The sequence below is a fragment of the Pygocentrus nattereri genome, chromosome 10 (genome assembly GCF_015220715.1).
Source record: "Pygocentrus nattereri isolate fPygNat1 chromosome 10, fPygNat1.pri, whole genome shotgun sequence".
NCBI lineage: Eukaryota > Metazoa > Chordata > Actinopteri > Characiformes > Serrasalmidae > Pygocentrus > Pygocentrus nattereri.
The window spans coordinates 21,733,576-21,760,624 of NC_051220.1; positions in this window are offsets into that span (position 1 = coordinate 21,733,576).

A 27,049-nucleotide genomic window follows, 5' to 3' on the forward strand; every position below is an offset into this window, starting at 1 on the left:
TCAGGAGATAAGAGGCAGAAGCAATATAAATAAAAATACAGTAATGTTTAATGATACTTCAACTGAAAAACTGACTTGCTGAGAAGCTCGTATATACAGTAGTACGTGAATATTTGAATAACCTTGTTCAAATTACATGTTTTTGTTGATTTGAATACACTGAATGCATCCTCTACAGGGAACGTAAATATGGCAGGACGTAAAATGTGCCATTACCTTTGCACAGGCCACATTTTATGTTTGTTTATTTTTTCAAAATATTAAATTGACCAAATAAACTGTTAACAGATTATCAGGCTGCATGTAAACATGGCTACTGCTGGTGTGCCCCTGGAGATGAAGTGTTGCTTTGAAGGGTAACTTCGAGGACAGAAAGAGCAATTCAGACACATCAGTCCAGGGACTAAACTGTCTGCCTGAGTTGTTGATTTTTTGCACACAGCTCTTCTCTATCATTGCCCTGAGTCTAACACAAGACCAAAAAAAGTGTGAAAAGGTTGAAACGGGTCTCGCACTCAGAAAAAAAGAGCTGTCTGCCGTGCAGTCTTGTACGCTGTCATCAGCAATCAACTGCTCGTCTGTGGGGAACGCGCAATCTCCGCCGACAGCCTCCTAAAGAGAGCAGAGTCTGCCCGGCAACCAGTCGCCTGGAAGTTCCAATCCAGGAAGCACCAATTGCAACAGCGTCTGCGTCTGGTCCCTGATGTTTTGCCTGATGTGGCCGAGGTACTGCGAGTTGTCAGCGGTGGACCTCTCTCTCTCACTTTCTCTCTCTCACTGCGTTGGATGTCACGTTCTTGCATCATGAGGTGAAGACGGAGTGTGTTGTCTCGCCCGCAGACGGATGTCCACAGTTGGCCTCTGGAGTCTGGGACCACAAAGTGAGAGAGGTAATTGAGTATCAGCAGTCAGCCCCCTCCAGGCTTACCAAAGGGGGAAAAGAGTATGCCTCCACATACCTTTAAGCGCAGTTGAATCTGGAGCACATTAATCTTTCGACTTCCAACTGTTAAAGCAACAGGACTTGGGAGATTCACTTTCAGTGTAGCAATCTGGTGTTTGATGATTATGAAAGAATAAGGCTAATGCTGAAAGCAGTTGTCGATGGAATATACTTGTGAAAAACATTATTCTTGTCTGGTACCAATAATAGAAGAGAGCCCAGTAGAGAAGAGTGCAATGTGTAACTGTCATACTAGGACTACACGCCAAACCAATATGTAATACAATTTTATTTCAATCACTGTCACCCTTCGTAAAGGTGCAAAACAACAAGACAGGTCTTTAGTGTTTAGCAGCTGGATTTTCCATTGAAGATATGACAGAAATGTAACCTTTAAATGAGGTTCAATGAACATTTCTCATTAAAAAAATGAAACGCTTTGTTTACTAATATGCAACTATTTGCACTTGTATACATTCATGTATACAATGTATTACTGACATATATTCACATGATTGGTTTATTTTGTGCATTTCTTTAAGCACATTGTACATTTCTTTAGGTTCTCATAACCTAATGTTTCATTGGGGTATCAATATGAAATTACACAGGCCAAACACCCTTAGTCTATTATGACGTGTCATTGGATGTAAGAAATATTGCTACTGTATAAAAGTCATAGACCGCTTTTCTTTTAATTCAAATTTGCAAATTAAACAAAGGAGTTGCTGGTGCTCTCAGTACAATGGCCTGACCACGCCAGAGTCCAGACCTCAGCATCACTGTGCACAGAAAACAAAAGAATGCTGAATTTACTTGATTCAACTATGTATGTCACTTCCACACAAATTAAATATCATATATTAAATTCTTGCCAAAAATAAGTAAACAGAAAGAAAAAAATTGTGCTGATGTAACATTTTATTCCTGTGAAAGTGATATACAATGTAAATAAAGAAAAGTCAGTTTTTTTTACATTACTTGGATCATGAAAAGCTGAAAATGCAACCAACTTCTAAGACTGAACTTTGGAGGTGTGGAAAAAATCACTGCAGATTCCTTTGAAAAAGTGAAAGGAAATCTCTCAGAAAGATATAAACTATTATATAGAGAAACGATCAACACATTAAATACTGAGAAAAAATATATATATTTAGCTGTTGAGGCTTCTGTGTAATTTTCTTTGAATAAAAGTTTTTAAATGCTGAAAAATTTCTAACTTGTATTTTAACTATGCCTGTCACCTAATCTGAACCACTCTGAAAATCTGTGGAATGAACTAAAGAGGAGAGTCCCCAAGCAAAGATCAAGGACTCTGACGGATCTGGAGAGACTGGGATCATCTTAGATCCCTTTATATGTGTTCTTCCAGCAAAGAAGCTGTAAATAAATGCAGGAATGCCAATAATCTGTTTCAAAGATCAATTTTTCTTCAGTCTCAAATATAGCTGAAAAACCTACAACCCACATCTTTACCAAGAGTACTGAATGTTCTACAATGCACTTTATATAGAGTCATCCACAGTTAACAAGTAGCAATGGCATCAACTAGCATCTAAATTCCTGGACTGGCCCTGCCATTGTCTTTAATACATTGTTACACATACTTGTAAAAGCTAAAATACTGAGGGTTGCTTCCTCACTCCCCAACTACAGCATCACAGCACTGCTCCCCTCCACCAACACAAAAGTCTCTTGCTTCAGCTGCGGCGTTCCAGTTTGAACTTGACAGCGGCCCTTGAAATCGACAAACAGCAGAGACAGAAATAGGTTTTGAAGAGCGCTGTACAGCCCTGTCACTGCCGTGCCTCGGATTGCCTTTGAGTTGCACCATATCGAAGAGGCCCCCTGCCGCTGCCGTTACCTTAGCAAAGAGATTGAAAGAAATGAGGGAAAGGAAAAGAAACCTTTTTTTCATGCTCCGGGCCTTCTGTGGAGAGGAAAAGAAACCCCACCCCAAGCTCTTCTCTCGGGACTGGCTTTTGTTCTTGCTGGTATCGGTGTATCAATCAAAGTTCGCCGCAAATGAGACACAGAGGGATGCAAAAGGAAGCTGTGTTTCTAATTGATCAATGGCTTGTTCGAGGAATTAAGAGCCTGACTGGCCTCATTAGCTCAAACGTAAGGCGTCTTTGACTTGGAGAGAAACCTCTCGGAGAGAAACACTGCCAGAGGGCATGATCTCCCCTCCCCCGAATAAAACCTGCGATTGGAATCATATCAGGGTCTTTTTAGTGCGTTTCAGGCTGGCACACCTTCCAAGTGCCATCGGGGAGAAACTGGTTCTGCTCGATGTAGGTAAAGTGGATTTGAGAAGATTCTGCTTCTCTTTCCTCTCTTTTCTTTCTTTCCTCCACTGACTATTGAGGACTTGGTGGAAGATCCATCCGCTGATACTGTGGGGTTTTTGTTAACACAAGAAAATGTATTCAGGTCCTCTTGACGTCCTCTTCAGGTAGCAAACTTAATATGGCATTTTCTGCTAATTTTAGTTCTATTTATTTCTATTTACTTACTTATTTACTTGAGTTTATCATAAAAAAGCATAAAATATACAATGTGCCATAACCTTTGTGTAACCCATGTAAGTCTCCATCAAGGCTTGACCAATGGGCATAATAATAAAGCGGGTTTCGGACCAGTGCTCTAGGTTCTAGGAGTAGTAACAGCAGTAGTAACAGTAAGAATAAGGAGACTGTAAACCCCAGTTTAATGCAATAGCACAATGATGCTAAAAATGGTTTATTTATTGATAAATTACTATGCTTAAAAACAATTTGCAAATCTGTATAAATGTGAAAATGATCACTGTAATTGCATTTAAGAACTACTATTACACTGTTAGGAAATAGTTTCCTGTTTTCATTTTATTACACTGTAATGCCCTAAATATTGTACAAATGTGTTGCTTGAGAATAGAAGGACTTAAGAAAATATGCTCTCCTTCATCACAGGGTGGCTGTTGAAGGCTTCAAAGCTGCAGCTCACCCTGATTGGGAATCATTGACAATGCGTTAAACATCTCCAGGCTCTTCTGGATAACACTAGGCTTTAGAAATGAGCCCCCTTACGTGCAGAACATGCATTATTTATTCAACTCCCATCAAAAAAAAAGGTAGCAATGTTGGCAACAGCGAGCCTTTTTTCTTTGGTTAAAGTTCTGCTCCAGAACTGCCACAGGTGGATAGAGGGAATATATTTTCAGCCAAAGGCAAGAGCGAGGGCTCTAGAGTCCTGAGGTTTTGACACCATATGGTGCTTTGTGTTTATGCCCATTTTTGTTCAGCTTAGTTTTTTTTTCTTTTATGGATTCAGTCCAAGCTGGAGTTGGAGCATGCGCCAAGCTTTGTCATCACTGTGCAGGCTTAAAAATAAAGGTGTCAAAGAAAAATGCCTTAGAAGAACCACTTTTGACACCATAAAGAACCATCCAGTGGATTGTTCTTTAATGTGGTTGATACTATAATTAGTCTTGAGTACCCAATACTCTACACATTTTTATGTTTTCCTGACTCCAACACACCTGAGAAGCACCTGAGGGAAAGTATAAAAAGTGAAGGTTTTATTCCCTAAAAACCTTTCAATGCAAGGTTTTTCAGGGAATAATTTTTGTGAATGAACTATGCAGTTTTTAAGAACCATTTTAAAGGTGAAAGAACCTCAAAATACATTCCATATCACATAGGTTTTTCCTATGCATGGGCCAGTGTAGGGGCCAGTACTGTATTCAAAGGTGCAAAAAAAAAGTTATTTGCATGATGCAGTAAAAGAGCCACTTAAATTCCTTAAAGAACCTTTCAGTGAATGCTTCGTGAGAGAGCCATGTGTGTAAAAAAACACTTACAAGGTTCTTTATGCAAACAAATCGTCTTTAAATTCATAGTTCTTTAAGCAACCAAATCTGCTTCGCTCTAAGAGCCTCTTTTCTTTTTAAAGGTGTTCCGCATGCAATGTGCATGTGTCCACTGGTGATTACTAAGAGCCGCAGGAAGTTTCAGGTATGGACAGGGGGTCTAAATGGGAGCGGTCAGGGGTCAGACTGTAGAGGGATAGTAATTTGCACTTGCAGACTCATTTTATTCCTCGGGCTTGCCAGTGTGAAAATGTCCATTTGTTTAGCAATTCTAATATTGATCTGTCTGCTTCCAGTGGGCGCTGCTCACTACGGATGTTTAGCAAGTGTGTTTTCATTGAACCCGAGTAAATATATATTAACAAACAACTGCAGCGACGTTTACATGCGTGAAGCCAACCATTCCTCATGAACACAAACACATGCGATGTAACAATGCAGCCAGTTCAGAAAGCAGCATGAGGAACGTAATGAGGCATCTTCTGGAGTCACGAGGGGCTCTTTTAAGCAACCCCTCACCACATCAAGCTCATAACAGGTGCAGAAATCTGCGTACCTCCTACCTTTCCTGTCAGATGGCTAAGTGTATGTGTGTGTTAGGTGTGTGTACATGGAGATGCAGGATGACAGCGCCTGTCCTCATTACCAGTGGTCTGGTACCTGGGGGATGAGATGCATCCTGACGCCAGGGCCTGATTTCCACCCCATTATCGCCAACAGGGGGTCACCACCGACACATTACTGAAGAGGACCACTCTAGGGGGGCTACTGCACTCCGAACAGAGGCTTAATGATGGGGGTCTGCATGCTGTTGGAGGACTACTAGGCTCGGTCTGTGTGGCCAGGCTTAATCAATACCACCTGATGAGGTGTCTGGCTGCTACCAGTGTGCATCAAAATGGAGTATGTTTTTTTTCCCTCCTCCTTCTTCTCCCTCTCCCATATAATCGATGGAATGTGTGTGTGAAACTAATTGGGCAAAATTGCGGGGCATTTATTGATTAATCAAGTAGAAAAATGAGAGAGCTCCACGGTGTGTGTGGTAGACATTTGAAGTGGGCCCTGCATGTTTTTTTCATTGGCAAAATAATTCAATACTGCAGGACAACTGCTACCACCACACGTGATGAAATGAGGGTTTGGAATCCCCAAGCTGGTTTTCTGGACAAAGATTAAGGCTAGTTCTAGGGTAAAAAGTATAGTTAGGAGAGTCACCACTGGCAGTATAATTATGTCCAAGGCCTAGGTTCTTCTGAGTCTGGAAAAAACAAGCCCTATAGAAACAGAGATAATGGGGATAATACATAAAGAGGTGATCAGTCAAGCAGTGTTTACTTAATGCTGGAGTAGACAGTCAGGAAAGTCGGGAAAATTCACAGTGGGCCGTTAAGTTTTTGGGCCGAGTACTGTGAGCTCATGCATAAACTCATGCATATATGCACAAGAATGTTCAGAAAAACTATATATGATACATCCAAGTGTTTTTTTAAGGGCTTAAACCAGTGGCCCCTTCCTCAAGTAGTGCAGCCCTGGTTTACTGAGTCTCGTACAGTGGATGGAGATTAGATGAAGCTGAAATAAGCTTCCTATTCTCATGTCCTGTTCCACCTTAATTGATATAGCAGTTGTATTTAGACAACTGTACAGGAACTACAGTGTGACAGCTGCTCTATTTATGGTGGAACAGAAATTCAAACAGAAATATGTGAATCAAAGATGGACAGCAGCAGCAAGAACTGCAACAAAACCAAGGTGGAACCGAAAATACAAGGATAAAAAAAGCTACTTAAAGAGGATGAGGACATATCCGAGCATGTAAGTAGTGAGAAATACTGACTTTAACTTACATAGCCAACGTTAGTTTGGGGCTTACTGACTGTCATAATTACGTGACTTTTAAGAAAAACTTTAACCAATTTTCATTTTATCATGAGCTAGCCACCCTGGTTAACTCAGTAACATTTACAACATTTACAAATTGGGACGTTGTATAAAACATAAATAAAAACAGAATACGATGATTTGCAAATCCTTTTTCAACTTATATTCCATTGAATACACTACAAAGACAAGATATTTAATGTTCAATTGGATAAACTTTATTGTTTTTTGCAAATATTCACTCATTTTGAACTTGATGCTTGCAACACGTTCCAAAGAAGTTGGGACAGGGGCATGTTTACCACTGTGTTACATCACCTTTCCTTTTAACAACACTCAATAAGTGTTTGGGAACTGAGGACTCTAATTGTTGAAGCTTTGTAGGTGGAATTCTTTCCCATTCTTGCTTGATGTACAACATTTGTTCAACAGTCCGGGGTCTCTGTTGTCGTATTTTGCGCTTCATAATGCGCCACACATTTTCAATGGGAGACAGGTCTGGACTGCAGGTAGGCCAGTCTAGTACCCACACTCTTTTACTACGAAGCCATGCTGTTGTAACATGTGCAGAATGTGGCTTGGCACTGTTTTGCTGAAATAAGCAGGGACGTCCCTGAAAAAGACGTTGCTTGGATGGCAGCATATGTTGCTCTAAAACCTGTATGTACCTTTCAGCATTAATGGTGCCTTCACAGATGTGCAAGTTACCCATGCCATGGGCACTAACACACCCCCACACCATCAGAGAGGCTGGCTTTTGAACTTTGCGCTGATAACAATCTGGACAGTCCTTTTCCTCTTTGGCCTGGAGGACACGACGTCCATGATTTCCAAAAACAATTTGAAATGTGGACTCGTCAAACCACAGGACACTTTTCCACTTTGCGTCAGTCCATCTCAGATGAGCTCGGGCCCAGAGAAGCCGGGGCGTTTATGGCTTTTGCTTTGCATGGCAGAGTTTTAACTTGCACTTGTAGACGGAGCGACGAACTGTGTTCACTGACAATGGTTTTATGAAGTGTTCCTGAGCCCATGTGGTAATATCTGTTACAGAATGATGTCGGTTTTTAATGCAGTGCCGCCTGAGGGATCGAAGGTCACGGGCATTCAATGTTGGTTTTCTGCCTTGCCACTTGCTTGCAGAGATTTCTCCAGATTCTCTGAATCTTTTGATGATATTATGGACTGTAGATGATGAAATCCCTAAAGTCCTTGCAATTGCATGTTGAGAAACGTTTTTCTTAAACTGTTGGACTATTTGCTCACGCAGTTGTTCACAAAGTGGTGAACCTCGCCCCATCCTTGCTTGTGAACGACTGAGCCTTTCAGGGATGCTCCCTTTATACCCAATCATGACACTCACCTGTTTCCGATGAACTTGTTCACCTGTGGAATGTTTCAAACAGGTGTTTTTTGAGCATTCCTCAACTTTCCCAGTCTTTTGTTGCTCCTGTCCCAACTTCTTTAGAACGTGAATATAGGTTGAAAAGGATTTGCAAATCATCATATTCTGTTTATATTTATGTTTTACACAATGTCCCAATTTCATTGGAATTAAAAAGTAAACAATATGAATAAGTAAGGAATGTTTGACACAAAAGTTCTTTTGCATTTGCAAGGCAATGCTGTGTGTTTTTTTGTGTGTATGTAGTAGGAAATTTACAGTTTTACAGAGTATGGGGTGGGCCGGTCTGCATTATAACTCTCAGTCTGAAAACAGGCCCCACTCTGGTGCTGCCATCCTCTAGAATTATTGCCACCTTTACTAAAGATGAACAAAAAGTGATGAAGAAACGTATGATCTTACACTGAGAATATATTAAAAATCTAATCCTCTAGTCACATAAAATTCATACGACCAAAAATTTAGCTTTGTTATTTATCACTATTTAACACATTCTGTATCCTTCCTTCACCAAGACAACCACATTGAATCTTCTCGTGCAACACTAGACAAGCTAGCACAACACTTTAAGGAAACAAATGAAGACATTTGGAAATCCAAAATCTCAAGCAGTGTTCACTAAATTTGGTCATTATTTTGAAAATACATACAGTGTTCTGTATAATAATTGCCACCTTTCGTGAAGCCAAACAAAGATGTCTATGAAAAAATGTCTTATTTTCTTGGCTTTACACTGAAAACATGATAGAAAACTAACCTTTCAGTAAGGTAACATTTATTCATTGAAAAGTCTTATATATACATTCACAAGCATTTAATAGCCTTAAATTCAGTTCTTTATGCACCCCATTTTACTAGAAAAATGCATCTCTTACAAAGCTAGATAAACCAAGAGAACTCACAAACAAGCAGAGATCCAAAAGCCTTTACAGTTCATTCAAAGTCCTACATCATTCCTGGTGGATGCTTTTCTTCAATCTACTGACTTTTGGTGGGGTTTAGGTTGTGGTATTGGGATGGTCAGTAAAATGCTTCTGCAGTCAGAAAACCATTTTTCTGTGGACTTGCTTGGGATCTTTGTCCTACTGGAAGATCGATTGAGCCAGTATTAGCCAGGTAGCCAAATTTTGATTGGAAAACATCTTGCATTTTCTGGTATTGATTCATGACTCTATGTAACCTAACAAGACTAGGGTCTTTGGAAGAAAAAAACAGCCCACAATATGACACATCCACCATCATGCTTCACTGTGAGGATTAGACTCTTTTGAGCAAGATCTTGACTTTTTCTATACAGTGGTGTTAGACATAATTCAAGCACTTATATGTGACATCAATCATTTAATCAATCATTTCTTCCTCAAAAGTCCTCAAAACCAGTTTGTTGGCATGGTATGCAGTAGAGATGCATTTAAATGATGTTGCTTTACTAAAATGCCAGATTTCTCAGATATTAATGATTATTTTTTACTAATGTTGCCAATCAATCGTCACCTGAGTGCCACAGCCTATTTGAGCATTGTTGCTGACCATGTGCATCCCTTCATGGCCACGATTTACCCTTCTTCTAATAGCTACTTCCAGCCTAATGATGGCCAATGACACAAAGCAAGAGTCATCTCAAACTGGTTTCATGATCATGAAAATGAGTTTAATGTACTTCACAGGCCTTCCCAGTCACTGGATCTTAATCCAGTAGAACACCTTTGGGATATGGTAGAACCACTATGAGAGTGAAGAGTGGTCCTACTCAGTATTAGTATAGTGTTCCTAATGTTGATGAGATAATGTTCCTAGTGTTGGTGAGTGTATATATTGTGTTTAGTTTAGTTTTGCATTTTATATAGAGGTGGCAAAATCCATATATATTGACTCTACACTGTTTTATTAAATTAAAATATATGGCATAATTTAATAAAGCCCACATAACAGTTCTTTCTGAGTGCAAGATTAACTGATTTACTGTCCCAATATTAATAGGGGGAACTATGAGAAACTTTCCACTATAGTAACCCCTGCTGACACAAAGGAGAACACTATCCCCTCTGTTCCTCCTCTGAAACTTGACATGGCCTGCTGCATTGCCTTGACCAGTCTGGAACAGCTCTTTCATACAGAGTGAATGGTGTTAAAGAGTATGGCTATTAAGGCCAGGAATGGTGCGACCATAATCCACCGTCTGGTTTGAGACTGCCCTCTTGGGAGAGTTGTATAATGCCACTTAGAATTTATTTCTGCTGCTCCAGCATGCAGTTCCACATGTGGCACGCTTCTGAGGGTCAGGCAAAGATCCCTGTCTGTAGCCCAAATAGATGGAAACGGCAGTTGGGAAAGCGATTGCGCGTCCACAATCACTCCCTCCACATCGGGAAGCATTCACATTTTCCTGCCCTCGGAGCACATTTAAAGCTGTTACGTAAAAAAATAACAAGATTAATGAGATTGTGAATCCACCCTCCTGCCTTCTCACACCATAGTCCTTTTTTACGGCTCGGTTATGCTGAAAACCCTCTGACAGGATGAGAGCCATTATAGAGGCCTTCAAATATTTTCAGTGCTTAGCACAGACTCGGAAAACCTCACAGAAATGCTGGGCCTCTCTTTTTTCAGCACGCCTGTAGCTCATTGTGGGCAGCAGGAATTAGATTTTAATCTAGAGTAGCATTAATGGAATGTAAATGGACCAGGCGCCTGCGAAGATGTGAAGATCAGTGACGTCCCTCAGGTGATTGGAGATGAGAAGCTTATAAGAAGTCTGTGACTTCTCCACATAATTTGCTTAAGGAGACCTTAACAGGTTGGCAGCTGGTGGGGGAACGCTGTAAAGTGCAGGGTCTTATATATTGGCCTTTGAGTCGGTTGGTTTGATTGCCTAGAAGGACAGAGGAGGTAGGCCTACTGCTCTGGCTCTCAAATGGAGTGTCAGTGGGAGGGCTGGACTGTCATATTATGCAAAGCAACACTTCCTCCAGACTTACACTGTTCATCTTTCACAGTGCTGTGTGACACATATGTGCGAGTCCATGAAAATGACATTTTGAATGCCATGAGTCAGTTTCTAAAGGTTTTATCAGTTGGGAAAGTTTTATTCAGTTGGCAGGGTAGTAGTTATATGATGATGTTTAGTCCACAGCAGTACTTTAACCCTATAGACTGCAGGCTTGTTATTCAGTTACTAATCTTAAACTGCCCATATCCTACATAAGTCTCATATTTAATTTTTTCTCTGAGGTCCACTTACAAAACTTTTGTGGGTTTAGGTTCTAAAAACAGTCGTAATTAATTTTTACATGACCATTTTACAAACTCTCTTTATCCCTTAGTATTAAACAGGCTGTTTATGTTACCAGGCCTTTAAGAATAGTATATGTAAATAATCTCTGTTGTGACTGGCTGCCCTGTATTGAGCCTTATTCAAAAATCAGTCTGTTAGAACCGTTTGATCGTGTTTTAGGTTCTAGGGTTCAACCTCAATACCAAAGCTGTGAACTTAGCCAGAAGCCCTCCGTCCTTCTAAGAGTCCAGCTGGCTGGGGGGGGGGGACTCAAATGACCACAGAGACAGTGTCTGTACTCAGAAAGTCCCTCCCCCTTTATTAATCAAAATAGCAAAGTTTATATACACACAAATGGCATGACCATCGCGCGATCATGCAACAAGACAATAGAGGGAGAGGATTGGACGAAATAGAGATTTAGGTGGACAAGGGCCCCCAAGGACGTTTATGACGTCCAGAAACATGGAGCCTAAACAACAGATAATGTTAGAACATTGCTAATCAGATATCATTGTCACTATGGGTTACAACTAACCATATGAACGTACGAGCATAAGCTGAGGCCTCTGTATGACGCAAGCCCTAAGGCCTTAAGCGTACCATAGGCCTGAACCCCATAGGTCATGATATAATCATGGACCCAGGATTGTGCATTGATCAGTATGCGCTGACATTAGGATCTAACAGTCCCCCCTTTGATTCCAAAGGAATCATTGAATCAAGGAATCAAGCATACGACAAGGAGTCAAGCATACGACAAGGTATAGATCAAGCAACATCAGTGTACATAGCGGGATCAGCTATGACAGCAAAGGAATAGTTAAGGCTATGATCTACGATTCGCATGATAAAAGAGCGTAAACAAGAAAGTAGACAAGGAACACAAATGAACAGAATGAAAAACCACAACAATAATAGGTGCAATTAAAGACATGTAAGGAGTTAAAAACCCAAACAAATCATACCAACTACCCCACACAGAACTCATACGTTCATCCTTAACCATTGACTCAGCAACATCTTTCATCTTCTTTAAAGCCACAGAAATGTTACCTTCTGGAGCATCGTTAATTGGGACAAAAGTACAACACTCTGTGCCTATAACATGACATACTCCACCTTCCTTCACCAACAACAAGTCCAGAGCAATCCTGTTTTGCTCTGCCATCAACCTTAAAGCAGTTAACTCACTGTCAATGCCATTTATAGTTTTACAGAGTGATTAATAAATTTAGCTAAATTATAATGCAATTTCTCAATTAGGGGCCATTGTTCTACAGTACCAAATGGAGAAAGGATTGATGTCCAAAACCGGTGCCATCCATCCATCCATCCATCCATTATCTTCCGCTTGTCCGGGGTTCGGGTCGCGGGGGCAGCATCCTAAGCAATGAAGCCCAGACCTCCCTTTCCCCAGCCACTTCCACCAGCTCTCCAAGGGGGATTCCGAGGCGCTCCCAGGCCAGCTGGGCGATATAGTCGCGCCAGCGTGTCCTGGGTCTTCCCCGGGGTCTCCTCCCAGGTGGACTCGCCTGTGACACCTCCCGAGGGAGGCGTTCAGGAGGCATCCTAACCAGATGCCCGAACCACCTCAGCTGGCTCCTCTCGACGTGAAGAAGCAGCGGCTCTACTCCGAGTCCTTCCTGGATGACTGAACTTCTCACCCTATCTCTAAGGGAGAGTCCAGACACCCTGCGGAGGAAACTCATTTCGGCCGCTTGTATTCGCGATATTATTCTTTCGGTCATTACCCAAAGCTCATGACCATAGGTGAGGGTGGGAACGTAGATCGACCGGTAAATCGAGAGCCTTGCCTTATGGCTCAGCTCTTTCTTTACCACAACAGACCGGTAAAGAGCCCGCATCACTGCTGACCCAGCACCAATCCGCCTGTCAATCTCCCGCTCCCTTGTACCATCACTCGTGAACAAGACCCCGAGATACTTGAACTCCTCCACTTGAGGCAAGAGCCTATCCCCGACCCAGAGAGGGCTCTCCACCCTTTTCCGCCTGAGAACCATGGTCTCGGATTTAGAGGTACTGATTCTCATCCCAGCCGCTTCACACTCGGCTGCAAACCGATCCAGCGAAAGCTGAAGTTCGCGGCCTGATGTCCCCAATAGGACCACATCATCTGCAAACAGCAGTGATGTGACCCTGAGGTCACCAAACCGGACACCCTCCATCCCTTGACTGCGCCTAGAAATTCTATCCATAAAAATTATGAATAGAATCGGTGACAAAGGGCAGCCCTGACGGAATCCAACTCTCACTGGGAACGAGTCTGACTTACTGCCGGCTATGCGAACCAAACTCCAGCTTCGTTTGTACAGGGCCTGAATGGCTCGTAGCAAAGAGCCATGTACCCCGTACTCCCGAAGCACCTCCCACAGAATACCCCGGGGAACACAGTCGAATGCCTTCTCCAGATCCACAAAGCACATGTGGACTGGTTGGGCAAACTCCCATGAACCCTCCAGAATCCTGGAGAGGGTGAAGAGTTGGTCCAGTGTTCCACGACCAGGGCGGAACCCGCACTGTTCCTCCTGGATCCGAGGTTCGACTATAAGCCGGACTCTCTTCTCCAGTACCCCTGCATAGACCTTGCCAGGGAGGCTGAGGAGTGTGATTCCCCTGTAGTTGGAACACACCCTCCGGTCCCCTTTTTTAAAAAGAGGCACCACCACCCCAGTCTGCCAATCCAGTGGCACCGCCCCCGATGTCCACGCAATGTTGAAAAGGCGTGTCAGCCAAGACAGCCCCACAACATCCAGAGCCTTGAGGAACTCAGGGCGGATCTCATCCACCCCTGGAGCCTTGCCACCAAGGAGCTTCTTAACTACCTTAGCGACTTCGGCCTCAGTAATGGACAAGCCTATTCCCATGTCCCCAGACTCAGCCTCCTCACTGGAGAACGTGTTGGTGGGATTGAGAAGGACCTCAAAGTATTCCTTCCACCGCCCAATGACGTCTTCAGTCGAAGTCAGCAGCACACCATCTCCACTATATACAGTGCTAGTGGCACACTGCTTTCCCCTTCTGAGTCGCCTGACGGTTTGCCAGAATCTTTTCGGAGCCGACTTAAAGTCAGTTTCCAAGGCCTCACCAAACTCCTCCCATACACGGGTTTTTGCCTTGGCAACAACTGAAGCCGCAGATCGCTTGGCCTGTCGATACCTGCCAGCTGCCTCTGGTGTCCCACAGGCCAACCATGCCCGGTAGGACTCCTTCTTCAGCTTGACGGCATCTCTCACCTGGGGTGTCCACCACCGGGTTCGAGGATTACCGCCCCGACAGGCACCAACTACCTTACGGCCACAGCTACAGTCAGCCGCTTCAGCAATGGAGGAACAGAACATGGCCCATTCTGAGTCAATGTCCCCCACCTCCCCCGATATCTGGTCAAAGTTCTGACGGAGGTGTGAGTTGAAGATCAATCTGACAGGTTCTTCTGCCAGACGTTCCCAGCAAACCCTCACTATGCGTTTGGGTTTGCCTGGTCTGACCGGCATCTTCCCCCACCACCTGATCCAACTCACCACCAGGTGGTGATCAGTTGACAGCTCAGCTCCTCTCTTTACCCGAGTGTCCAAAACACATGGCCGCAAGTCCCATGACACGACTACAAAGTCAATCATTGAACTGCGGCCTAGGGTGTCCTGGTGCCATGTGCACTTATGGACATCCTTGTGTTCAAACATGGTGTTCGTGATGGACAAACTGTGGTTTGCGCAGAAGTCCAAAAACTGAACACCACTCGGGTTCAGATCAGAGAGGCCATTCCTCCCAATCACACCCCTCCAGGTCTCACTGTCATTGCCCACGTGAGCGTTGAAGTCCCCCAGTAGGACAATAGAGTCTCCAGGAGGAGCACTTTCAAGCACCCTTCCCAAGGACTCTAAGAAGGCTGGGTACTCTGAACTGCTGTTCGGTGCATAAGCACAGACAACAGTCAGGACCCGTTCCCCAACCCGAAGGCGTAGGGAAGCTACCCTCTCGTCCACCGGAGAAAACCCCAACATACAGGCACCGAGTCGAGGGGCTATGAGAAAGCCCACACCTGCCCGCCGCCTCTCACCATGGGCAACTCCAGAAAAGAATAAAGTCCAGCCCCTCTCAAGGAGATTGGACCCAGAGCCCAAGCTGTGTGTTGAGGTGAGCCCGACTATATCTAGCCGGTATCTCTCAAACTCGCACACCAACTCAGGCTCCTTCCCCGCCAGTGAGGTAACGTTCCAAGTTCCAAAAGCCAGTTTCAGCAACCGAGGATCAGAACGCCAAGGCCCACGCCTTCGGACACTGCCCGATCCACAACGCACCGAACCCCTACTACTGCCCCTCCCATTGGTGGTGGGTCGATGGGAGGGGGGACTCATGTAACTCCTTCGGGCTGGGCCCGGGCGGGCACCATGAGTAAATGCCCGGCCACCAGACGCTCGCTGGCGAGCCCCTCCCCCAGGCCTGGCTCCAGGGTGGGGCCCCGGTAACCCTGTTCCGGTCAGGGTACACAAGTCCTGTTTTTGTGTCTTCATAGGGGTTATTATGGATCACACTTTGTCTGACCTGTCACCTAGGACCAGTTTGCCATGGGAGACCCTACCAGGAGCTTTTGCTCCAGACAACATAGCTCCTAAGATCATTCAAGCACGCAAACCCCTCCACCACGATAAGGTGGTGATCCAAGGAGAGGTGCCATTTAGTAGTTAAATAATGTTCAGGTGGAATTTTGTTGTCTAAGGATCTACGACTACGGACTACAGACTTACCGGGACTCCTTAAGATGTAAGAAGACTGAAACACTCTAAATAACTCTTTAAAATGGCAGGGCTAACGCGCTGTAGGCTAAATGGGTGGATGTATGTACATTCAAATGAAAACATGTGAACACCCCCAGTCAAATGTTTTGATCACTTTCCAAGTAAAATAAGAGATAAATGCACATTCTGTACATGGAACACTGTACTGTACACTGCAGTTTTTTTATTGCATAATTTGTACTTATTTGCTGAGTTTAACATGCTGTGAATACAATATATTTTTATAAAATATATTTATATTAATTTATAAAGTACATTTTTATAAATTTTCTTCAATATGTTAAACTGAGCAAATAATTATATAATTATGTATTAAAATGTGCAGAAGTGTGTTCTCTGTAGAAGATTTTCAATTTTGCAGCTTAGTTTCCAGATCATCGCTACCGGAACCGACACTTTTATCTCAAAAATGGCACATTTACAGAGAAGGAAAATACATGGATGGATGGATGGATGGATGGATGGATTAATGCTCTTAGTTAATGTTAGAAATAATTCTGAACCCTTTCAATAAGTCTGCTCATCATTACATTTTGACACAAAATCTGGCATTTTCAAAATGAGATAAATAAATAACCACATGTAAATGGAAATAGGTACAATATATGGGTTGTAAAGACTACAAACAGAATGGTATGTTTTGAAAGTCTAAAATCGCTTAGACTGCATCACACTGTTTTATTTTAAAAAATGAGGAGTAATTTGTTTTCCATGATACGAGCTCATTTTACCAGCTTGTTACTGAGTAATTACTATAAATCATTCCATAATCTTAATGAAACTAATATGTAGTTGTGTAGAAAGTGAGGAACTGAAGTGCAGGCCCACAACCTTAAGGGGTTAAAATGAGTTTATTATCTTGAAACAACTTTTGTTTAGCATATTCAGTAGTTCAGCTCATCAACACAGCTTTGAAACAGAAGATATGGCATTCCCTGGGAATCTACACAGTCTTTCTGCAGAGGGATTATGGAGGCAAGTGATTTCCATAAAAGCACAGTCTTTAATGGTCTAAAGTCATTCCCCTGGAGCTGAGTTATTTTGCAGGGTCTCCTATTGTCTTGGGTTTATTAAGCTGGTTTATATCATCTAAGTCATTACATAATGATTCATTGGCTCTAGAAGAAATCCGTTCACACTTTGGAGGGCACCCAGGAATTCCAGGTTTTTAAGAGCCCCTTGTAAATCTGGAGAAATACTGGTTTGCCTTGACATTGTGCAGCTCACAGCAAGTCTTGATAGGCTGTTCTTTAACTGTGCAGAGTTCGACTCTCTGATCTCTGTGAAAAGACAGTGGAGCAGTGATGTTGAGAAATTCTTAGCATACAGGCAACACTGCTATTCAGAAGGAGTCTAGGACTATACAGTATGATGTAACTGCTAATTGTTTGATGTCAGTAAGATAGGAAAGTGAGACATGAAGATATATTAATAAAGTATTAGGACATCTCTTTTACATCATCTTTTATATTTTCCTACCAGTGGCGAACCGTGACTATTAAAACTAGGCCTTTAGTTCAGGCCATAAATATCAAAAATAGGTCAAAAATGAGGGAAAATCTCTAAATTCTGACAGTAGCTGGGATTCTTATAGTAGGTTAAAACTGAATTAATGGCAATGAACATTTTTGGCTATTCTATGCCCTGTTTTATTAACAGCTTGTAACAGACATGTTTTATTAACAGCTTGTAACAGACATGTTTTATTAACAGCTTGTAACAGACATGTCATGTTCTATTAAAAGCTTGTAACAGACATGCCATGTTCTTAAGCTTGTCACAGACATATTAACAGTTATACAGTTACTTTTCCAGTAATGAGCCCTGCTAAAAATTCATTAATAATGTAAACTACTGTTTAAATTATTAATGAATTATCTGATAAAACTTAACAATGGTAGGATTAAGTTTATGATTAGCACCAAGGTTAAATTTAGGACCAGAGTTAGGGTCAGGATTAGGTTTAGGGTTGAGGTTAAAGTTGGGTTTAAAGTAAGTATTAGGTTTAGGGTTAGGAAAAAATCAAGGGGAGTTGATAGCCTTTCAGTTAAATGCACGTTAATGGTATAATAAGCATCTACAAAGCGTCTGCATAAAGTTTTTACCAAGGAAAATAATCTTGACTGGATAGCTTCCTAATAGGTGTATCAAAAACCCTTTGTTTCCAGTCTAAACATAATAAAATGCATATTATTATAATATTTGCAGAGTTTAAATACAACAAACATTATAATTATATTAAATAAAAATGTGCTTTTTAAATTTAATTTCTCTGAAGGCCTTAAAGGCCCTAAGGCTTTCCCACTGTTACCTACCAGCAGCAAGGATGAAGCACTGGCTGGACCTGCCTCACAGTCAGGCCAGGACTGTCAGCAGTACTTCGTCTGCTGTAATGGTGCAGAATCCTTGTGTTCTGGTCACTAACTCTGTCATGCCATTTTTGACAGGTAACCAGTAGCGATGCATATTCTGCAAATCTCTGTACACTGGGAGAAAGTGGAATTTTTTTTGGTAAAACACTAGAGAATCTAGACAGAGGGACTAGAGGCAGACCTGGTTTTACAACCTGTTTGGGATTTGGCTAGTGCACCGTGACTAACACCCCTGCTGGATCACATATGCTGCTGAATTTTAACTCTGCCATTCTCCGGGAGGCGCTAGTTGTGCAGGTCCTGCGGACAAACGCCATCTGTTACAAAAAGTGGGAAGAAATAGAGAGAGAGAGAGAGAGAGAGAGAGAGAGAGAGAGAGAGAGAGAGAGAGAGAGAGAGAGAGAGAGAGGGAGAGCGAGAGAGAGAGAGAGAGAGAGAGAGAGAGGGAGAGAGAGAGAGAGAGAGAAAATGGGCCCTTCTTAAGAAATAAATGCAAGGTTCGAAACAAACGTATGTCATACTGCGTGCGCCTCCAGACGGCCAATTATATTTTATTCGGGCACTTAAAGTTTGTGGGCGAGAGCAGGATATTGGCTGTAATGCATATATACATACAGCCTGGAGCAATGAAGGGGGTAGGGTTCAGCTCAAACTCATCCCAGGGGGTCTGCTAGAGGGAGGAAAAGAAGGCACCTCAGTATACAGACAGCCACCTGCATATGTCTGTTCCAATGTGTGCCAATTACTCGCTGACAGACAGGCTGAGGCGCTGACAGTTTCCTGCTCGTTTGGCAGATGCCTGGCACAAATGCCCCCACGCATGCCCCACATCAGCACCGAGCCAGGGTGGGAGGCTCAGGAATGACAGCTTGGCTGAACCACAGCCAACAGGGGAAGACCTCACCCACAGAGAGAGAAAACACGGCGAGTCAATAAACTTGAGGGTGATCCTGTGACCTACAGACAGCAACATTTATAAAAAGACACAAACAATGACAAAACACACTGCACTGCAATTCTGTGGTTTGAGAACACGTCATGAATCTAACATAGACTTTTTCTTAGCACCTTTCTTATGAACAGCTTTAGGAAACAACCTACAAGATATTGGTGAATGAGACCCATTGTTAAAATTTCAGAACGGACCATTTGCTACCCAATAAATATAAAAAGAAAATCTGCGAAAACAGATCTTTTTGTGTTCATTGCTTTTGTGATGTCACAAGAACCAACACATTTACTTAATTTATTTAATATATGCATCTTTTCAGCTTACAGCAGTTTAGCCCCACCCTCTCACAATGAAGTTCTAAGGAGTGTTTCAGCTCAGTGCTTTTTGGATGAGGCGCAATACAGGGCCTATCAGAACAGAACTTATTTACATATTTTATTTGTCTTAAAGGCACAGTAACAAAAGTAGCCTGTTTAATTCGAAGAGAGTTTTGAAAATGCTCATGTAAAATTAATTATGACTATTTCTTTTACTTAAAACCACACAAATGTTATGAGTGGATTTCAAGGGATAAAAATAAAATACAACAACTAAAGACCACAGGCTGTTTAAATGAAAGTAACAACATTGTAAAAGTGCATTAATCAGAAACAATGCAAATTTGTCAATTGTTTGCTTGTTTATCATTTACAATGCTTTTGCAAAATTTTCAGTTAGACAGATATTAAAGTTATTGGGAAGACATATTGTGCAATTCTGGTGCAAAGTGGTTCTTTTCTCTCTGGGAGTCATTGATTTAAAAAAAAAATCTGAAGCACTATTAGTCATTAGGCTGTAGACAGATCTCTGCATGTAGCATGTCTGTGTGATCATAGCTAGAGGGTGAGTTTATAAGGAAATAGTCCAAAAAGCCGTATTCCAGTGCACTGAATTCATATAAATATTTTAAAAGCTTTTGTTTTGTCTATTACACGCTAACCCAAGCCATAATGCAATACTGTGTAACGTGCAATGCAAGAGCTTTTCCAACACAGCCTGTTTATATTGAGGGGTAGCTGCACATTCTACACATCACATTCTGTTCTGGCCTGTAAAAGTAAGCGAACCAACATGGACACATAAAGTCTAGCACAATCAGAACAGTCTCACTGCAGGGATGCCGTGCTTTCTCTTACAGTGTGTGTCGGTTAACCTACATCATTTATTTACAAGTATGTATCTGGTTGGTGTTAGCTAAATGGGTCTCTGTCAGTTCTGTGACTCAGGGCTGCAGAGATTAAGTGTCACACTACATCCCGAGTCTGAGGCCTCCAATACACAAACAGTCCTACAGCAGAGTGCCTGATTTCAGACCCAGCCAACAGGCAGCATTTTATAGGGGCTATATTTCACATTTTCCCCATTTTTTCAGTTCCACATATGAGTGCTTGGCTGCCCTGTACTCTAAAGAATGAAATGTTGGATTTAACTAAAAATGATATATACCAAGTGGTTCCACATAACTGTGTTAAGTAGCTTCTAAGAAACTTTGAGTAAAATGTTCTTAACGGATTCAAGGCACATTTTTCATTCATCAAGGTACAAACAGTGCAAATGTATCCTCAAAGGTACAACAGTGGTTTTAATGTCCAATTGTATACTTTAAATAAGATTTTTTTCCCCCAGTGGAAAATGACACATTTATACCTTTTCAGAACTTAATGGTTTAAATTAGAACAATAAAAAGTAATAAAAAATAAATAAATCAAATAAAAAGCCTGAAGACGAGTTGGGGTGTGTGGAGTCAGTACAACTTAGAAAAAATTATTTTAATGGATTATTGTGATACAATTATGTTCCCTGACTAAATGTACTGAGATGTACCCTTGGGGGTATCACCTCAGTGACAAAAGGGGGACTGCTCCAGTGACAGTTTTGTGTCTTTTAATCTGAAAGTGTAGTATAAGTGGAGTATAAGAAACAAACCATACGCAAATCGATGATGCTAGGAGCCAATGAGAAACATATTGAGTTTTAATAAAAAAGATTACATTGAAAACTAACATCAACAAGAGAAACAGGACTAATATCAACACTCTAAAAGTGCTAGTAAAACATGGCTGCATTGCTATAGAACACACATTGGGTTAGTGTATTCCAGAAAGACGGGCTGGTAATTTAACAAAGCAAGCTGGGTTGACCATAATTTGGTTCATATCGACTGCAGTGCTGGGTTAGCTGTACTCCGTCAGTAGATCATTCTCATAGTGCTGCTTTACAGTTATTCCCATGAAGATATTATTTAAATAGCACAGCCAAACAACTACAGATATGCAGTGCTTGTAGTGATGTGGTAATGCAAATCAAATATATGCACAATAAACATATTTCAAATACTTAATTGGCATTGTTTTATTTATAGCTGACATTTCACAAAATTTCAGGTTTCTACTTCAAAAATTAGCTGCATATAAACATTTTAATATAACAATATAAAAATAAGGGGGGAAATAAAGACAGTATTGCAAATACCTTTTAGACAAAAAAACTTTTTAAATTTTTCATTCATTTTTAGCAAAAGAAAAAAAAAATAGCCATGTCACATCATTAAACACTATTATATGTTGAAATTATATGATATCTTGACAAATGGATCACAATCTTAATGAAGTCATATAAGCTCTAGAAAACCTGCCATTTATACTAGTAATTTACTAAGCTGTGCTGACTGAAAATGAGGGATTAATTAAACTTTTCTTAACAGGCGTGTTAGCTGGCTTTAGTGATTGTTGGATTGGTCACAGTAACAGAAATCTTCACCTGCTGACGGGAAGATGAGCTAAATTTAAAAGCTAATATTACTAAAGTTTAGTAAGGCTTAACATAATAGCATAATGTTATATCTTAATATAAAATATAGTAATAAAAAACTAAACATAATAAAAAAAGATTTTACTAATTGATTATTAACTCTTGCCCATGTCTTATTTCATTAGCAGCAATTTAGTGATGGAACACTTATTATCATTAATAAGAATGTAGCTTGATGCTAACACTAGCTAAATAACTTTATAAAGTTAGTTAGGACCAAAAGCGGTAACACATTTTTTATGTCTACCCTTTGCTTTTTCACATCAAGGTCTGCTATCTAACAGCCAGCCTTCTAACAAACTAAACCAGTATTTTCTTTTGTAGATGAATCAGCAGCTCAGCTTCAGTGACCCAGTGGCTGGGTAGCTACAGCTGGTCGTAGTGTAGGGGAGCATTAATATTGTCTCTACTATCACTATGCCTGACCCAGCCACTAACCCAGCACAACAGAATGACTTCATAGGCTCAATCCAGCATTTAGGTAGAAAAAAATAACCTAGCATGGTTTAACCTGCATATTTCACAGTTTTAACAATGTTTACATACTGCATCAAACTCTCATATAAAAAAAAAGCAAAGATATTTCTCTACAATGTGGGCAATAGCCAACATTTTCATTAACCATACTGCAACATTTCCAAATAACTACAAATTTTTATGGCTGAATGCATATTGTCATTATGGCATGTTGACAGTTTAACTATGTCTATCCAAAAGATTGGTCAGGTGAGGCTGATTTGCTCAGGGGGCCATTAACTTTAGATTTCACTGCTCAATTAATTTAATGAGACTGGGTGTTATGTTTTACAGTGCATAGGTCATAAAGTAGAAATAAATATAGACTTCTATAACAGGATGCAGTCTTGAGGCATAATTTGCAATGTCTTTATTTTAAACTTAAATTCATTTAAAGGCCAATCAGGAATTTACTAAATAGCTTCAGAATTTCTAGAAGATGCGTCGCACTAATGGACTAGTTTACTGCTAGTGCATGCTAAAGGTACATCTAGTATGTGTTTGTTGTGGTTTTATTTTTCTAATGTAATGACATAATTTTCAAAACTGGTTGCCCAGCTACAGTAATTTGGGATTGGAGCTTTACAGGTGGAGTTTGAGTGGTGCTGTCAATGAATATTCAGAAATTCGAAAGAAAGGAGTTTGGTGCATGCTGTTCTCCTAAAATTCATAAACACAGCATTGAATGCAAATAAACCCAATAGTCAACAACAAAAAGCTGTGTTTATAAAGCTTCCAATGATGGGTTGTTTATTCTTGGGGACTGTAAACAGTGGAATCAGAAACCCCCCTATTTTGGCTCATGATGTTTTAAGATAATTATGTTTTGCAACTTGCACACTTAAGCCTGTCCACACTTACAACCATGTTCAACAACCATGTGAAGTGTTTGAGTTTATCAGGCTGACATGCCTAAACTTTCATCCCCACAAACATCAGAGTGAAATAAAGTATTCAGCAAAGTTTCATAACTGATTATTTAATGTGGACCACAACAGTGTCAATACTTAAAAATTAGTTTATTCATACACAAATCTTAATACAGATATCACAGTTTACCCTGAACAAGCTGAAAAGGTTCAAAAACCAAGGGGTGTAAAATTTAAGTAAAAAAAAAAAATGCAATGATGTACAAATCATTTAACCCCTATATTTCAATGAAAATATTACAAGGATAACATATCAAACGTTGAAACTGTGATTTTCTTTTAAAATATATGTCCATTTTAAATTTGATGCCAACAACACATTCCAAAAAATATGATACGTCGGCATATTTACCACTGTGTTTCATCACCTCTTCTTTTAGCAACACTCATTTGGGAAATGAGGATACCAACTGCTATAGTTTTGAAAGTGAAATGTTTTCCTATTCTTGCTTAACATAGGATTTCAGCAGCTCAACAGTTCAGGGTCTCCTGTGTGGCATTTTTCATTTCATATTGTGCTAAATGTTTTCAGTGGTGACAGGCCTGGACTGCAGGCAGGCCAATTTAGTGTCCAGGCTCTTTTACTATGGAGCAATGCTGTTGTTATACATGCAGAACATGGTTTGACATTGTCTTGCTGAAATAATCAAGGCCTTCCTTGAAAAAGATGTCATCTGGATGGCAGCATATGTTGCCAAAACATGTATCTATCATTCAGCATTAATGGTGCCTTAACAGATGTACACATCAGCCATGCCATGTGCACTAATGCACCCCTATACCATCATGAATACTAGCTTTTAAACTGTGCACCAAGTGGTCTTTAGCCTGGAGGACACAGTGTCCATGATTTCCAAAAATAATTTCAAATGTCACATTTTAAATGAGCTCAGGCCCAGAGAAGGTGGCAGCATTTCTGTTTTTAATTCAGTGCCGCTTGAGGGTCCAAAGATCTCACATCATTTCAAAAAGTAGGAAGGCCATGAGCTCCTCTGCCCCCTCATTTCTTGCACCAGTGATTACCTTAATAAACTTTTGGGATAATTTACTACTTACAACAGAACTATACGTATGCTAAAGTTTGAACGCCCCTGGTCAAATAACATGTTTTTGAAATTAAGTCAGCACATTCTGGACAGACACCAAACCTAAACAACACATTTTTTCCTGTAAATTTTAGTGCACAATTTCTATTTATTTGCTGAGTTTAACAAAGCTGAGTTCATTGGCAAAAGTTCCAACAAATATAAAATGTGTAAAATTGTGTCCAAAGGCAATTTTGTGTGCAAATGTGTGCAATTTTGTGTTTAATTTCTTGACCCTAATGTGTTAAATTCAGCTAATAAACATTTGTTGTGCACTGAAATGTAGAACATATTCTCTGTAGAGGATTAAAAAATCAACATGTCATTTGACCAAGGGGAGCCCAAACTTTTGCAACGACTGTATGTCATGGAAGCAGATAGAGTAGTGCTGTGTTCAAGAGGGACCATTCTCCTCTCATAGCTATAAGCTGTGTTCCCTTTTACATACCATGCATCATAATAAGTCAATTTACCCAAATCATATCAATTAATGAGACATTATTACCGCAATCTATATATGCAAATGCAGGAAACCAAACACATAATTATAGATAACTTAAAATAATAACTTTCTTCCCATAATTATTGCAATGATTCAACTCAGTGCTCAAACAAATTTCATTAAGGGATTGCGAGCTAAAAATGATCCACTACCCAGTACTAAGAGGGTGGATTAGCCTCCGCCATATTATAGTTATCTCCACATGCAAATGAGAAAGATAAGCAATCACTCGTTTCCCTGCCAGCTACAAAGACAAATAAAGAAAGTTACTGAGCTTGAAACAAAGACATTAGCTGTTGAAATACATGAAAGTGGTGGGGAAAAAAGCCTATAACAGTATATATACGTGATGTGATGGGTCTGTATGACATTCTTGTCTTGTTTGCTTTGTGTTTCAAGCTTGCATCTTAATACATGTGGAAAAGTAATACTACTTGGAAAACATGAGCAGTGTAGAACAAACAGTTTTTATCAGCATGTACAGGGAAAAAGCAATGCTTTTGCTGAAGATTGCTAATATAATCATCATTGACGATGTTGTTAAACTCTGTACGTTTCATGTAGTGAAACGTTTCCTAGTCTACTCTTCCAGGGCACTGCTCAAATGATAATGTCCTAATCTTGATGGGAACTTTGGATGAACTGCGTCATCATAGAGAAAGGATGGTTTAAAACCTTTAGGATGAACATCATGTAAGAAAATGTGTTTTCTCCCCAGCCATCAGCCATCGCTCATTTGGAGAAAGATCACGGTCTGATTCAGTCTCTTCTTTCATCCTGCGCCCTGCGGTAGATCCTTGTATTAGTATGCCGTGCACATTTTCTCATTACGCACTGAGCCTGTATCTCCACTCACAGCCTTTTTCTCCATCAGAAACTTCAGGAACCTGGCTTTATGTGTGCTGCGTTTGCCTGGGCCCTGATCTCGCTGGGGGCCATGGGGCCCCTCGCCCTTATCTTCGGCTTCAACCCCAAGTTACAAGACTAAGGGCCTGTGCTGCCTCTTTCCGTGGCTGACTAATAATCGCTCTCACTGGGTGAGTGGTCTCAGAGGGCTCAATTTAGACCATGGACGCCGGTCACCCCAGTGCAGATTACTAGCTGCAAGCTGCTGCATTCAGACGGATTTGTGCAGGCCCACTCGGCAGCCTGAGTTAAAAGGCCTGGAAGCAAATTGACATGGCCATAATGGATATACTGCCAAATTCATTCGCAAGAGCAACAGTGAGACATGGGACTGAGCTGTGTGAGTGACAGCACATGCTAGCAGCAGAAACAGGGAAGGAGATGCACAGATAGACAGATCTTATGAACAAAACAGTTATGTGGTTTATTTGTGAAGAATAAAATCATGTTGTAACACTTAGAACTAAAAAAATAATCATGATTAACCACATTGTTTTGTGTATTTTGTCTTGTATGCTCACATTTGACCCTAAAGAAGAAAAGCAATATTTCAATTTTGTCTAGCTGTACATCTAAGGACAAAAAAAATAAATAAATAAATCTTATGTCAGCTCAACTAAGCATTTCTTTTAGTGCTGCCAGTCAGTATAAATAATTATTTACAGAAATTGTGTATAGAAGAAAATACTTGGTCGGCTCTATAGGGACAATATAGCTTTTCACTTTGCTATTGCTTTTGTTAGTTTGCTGCTTGTTGGTTT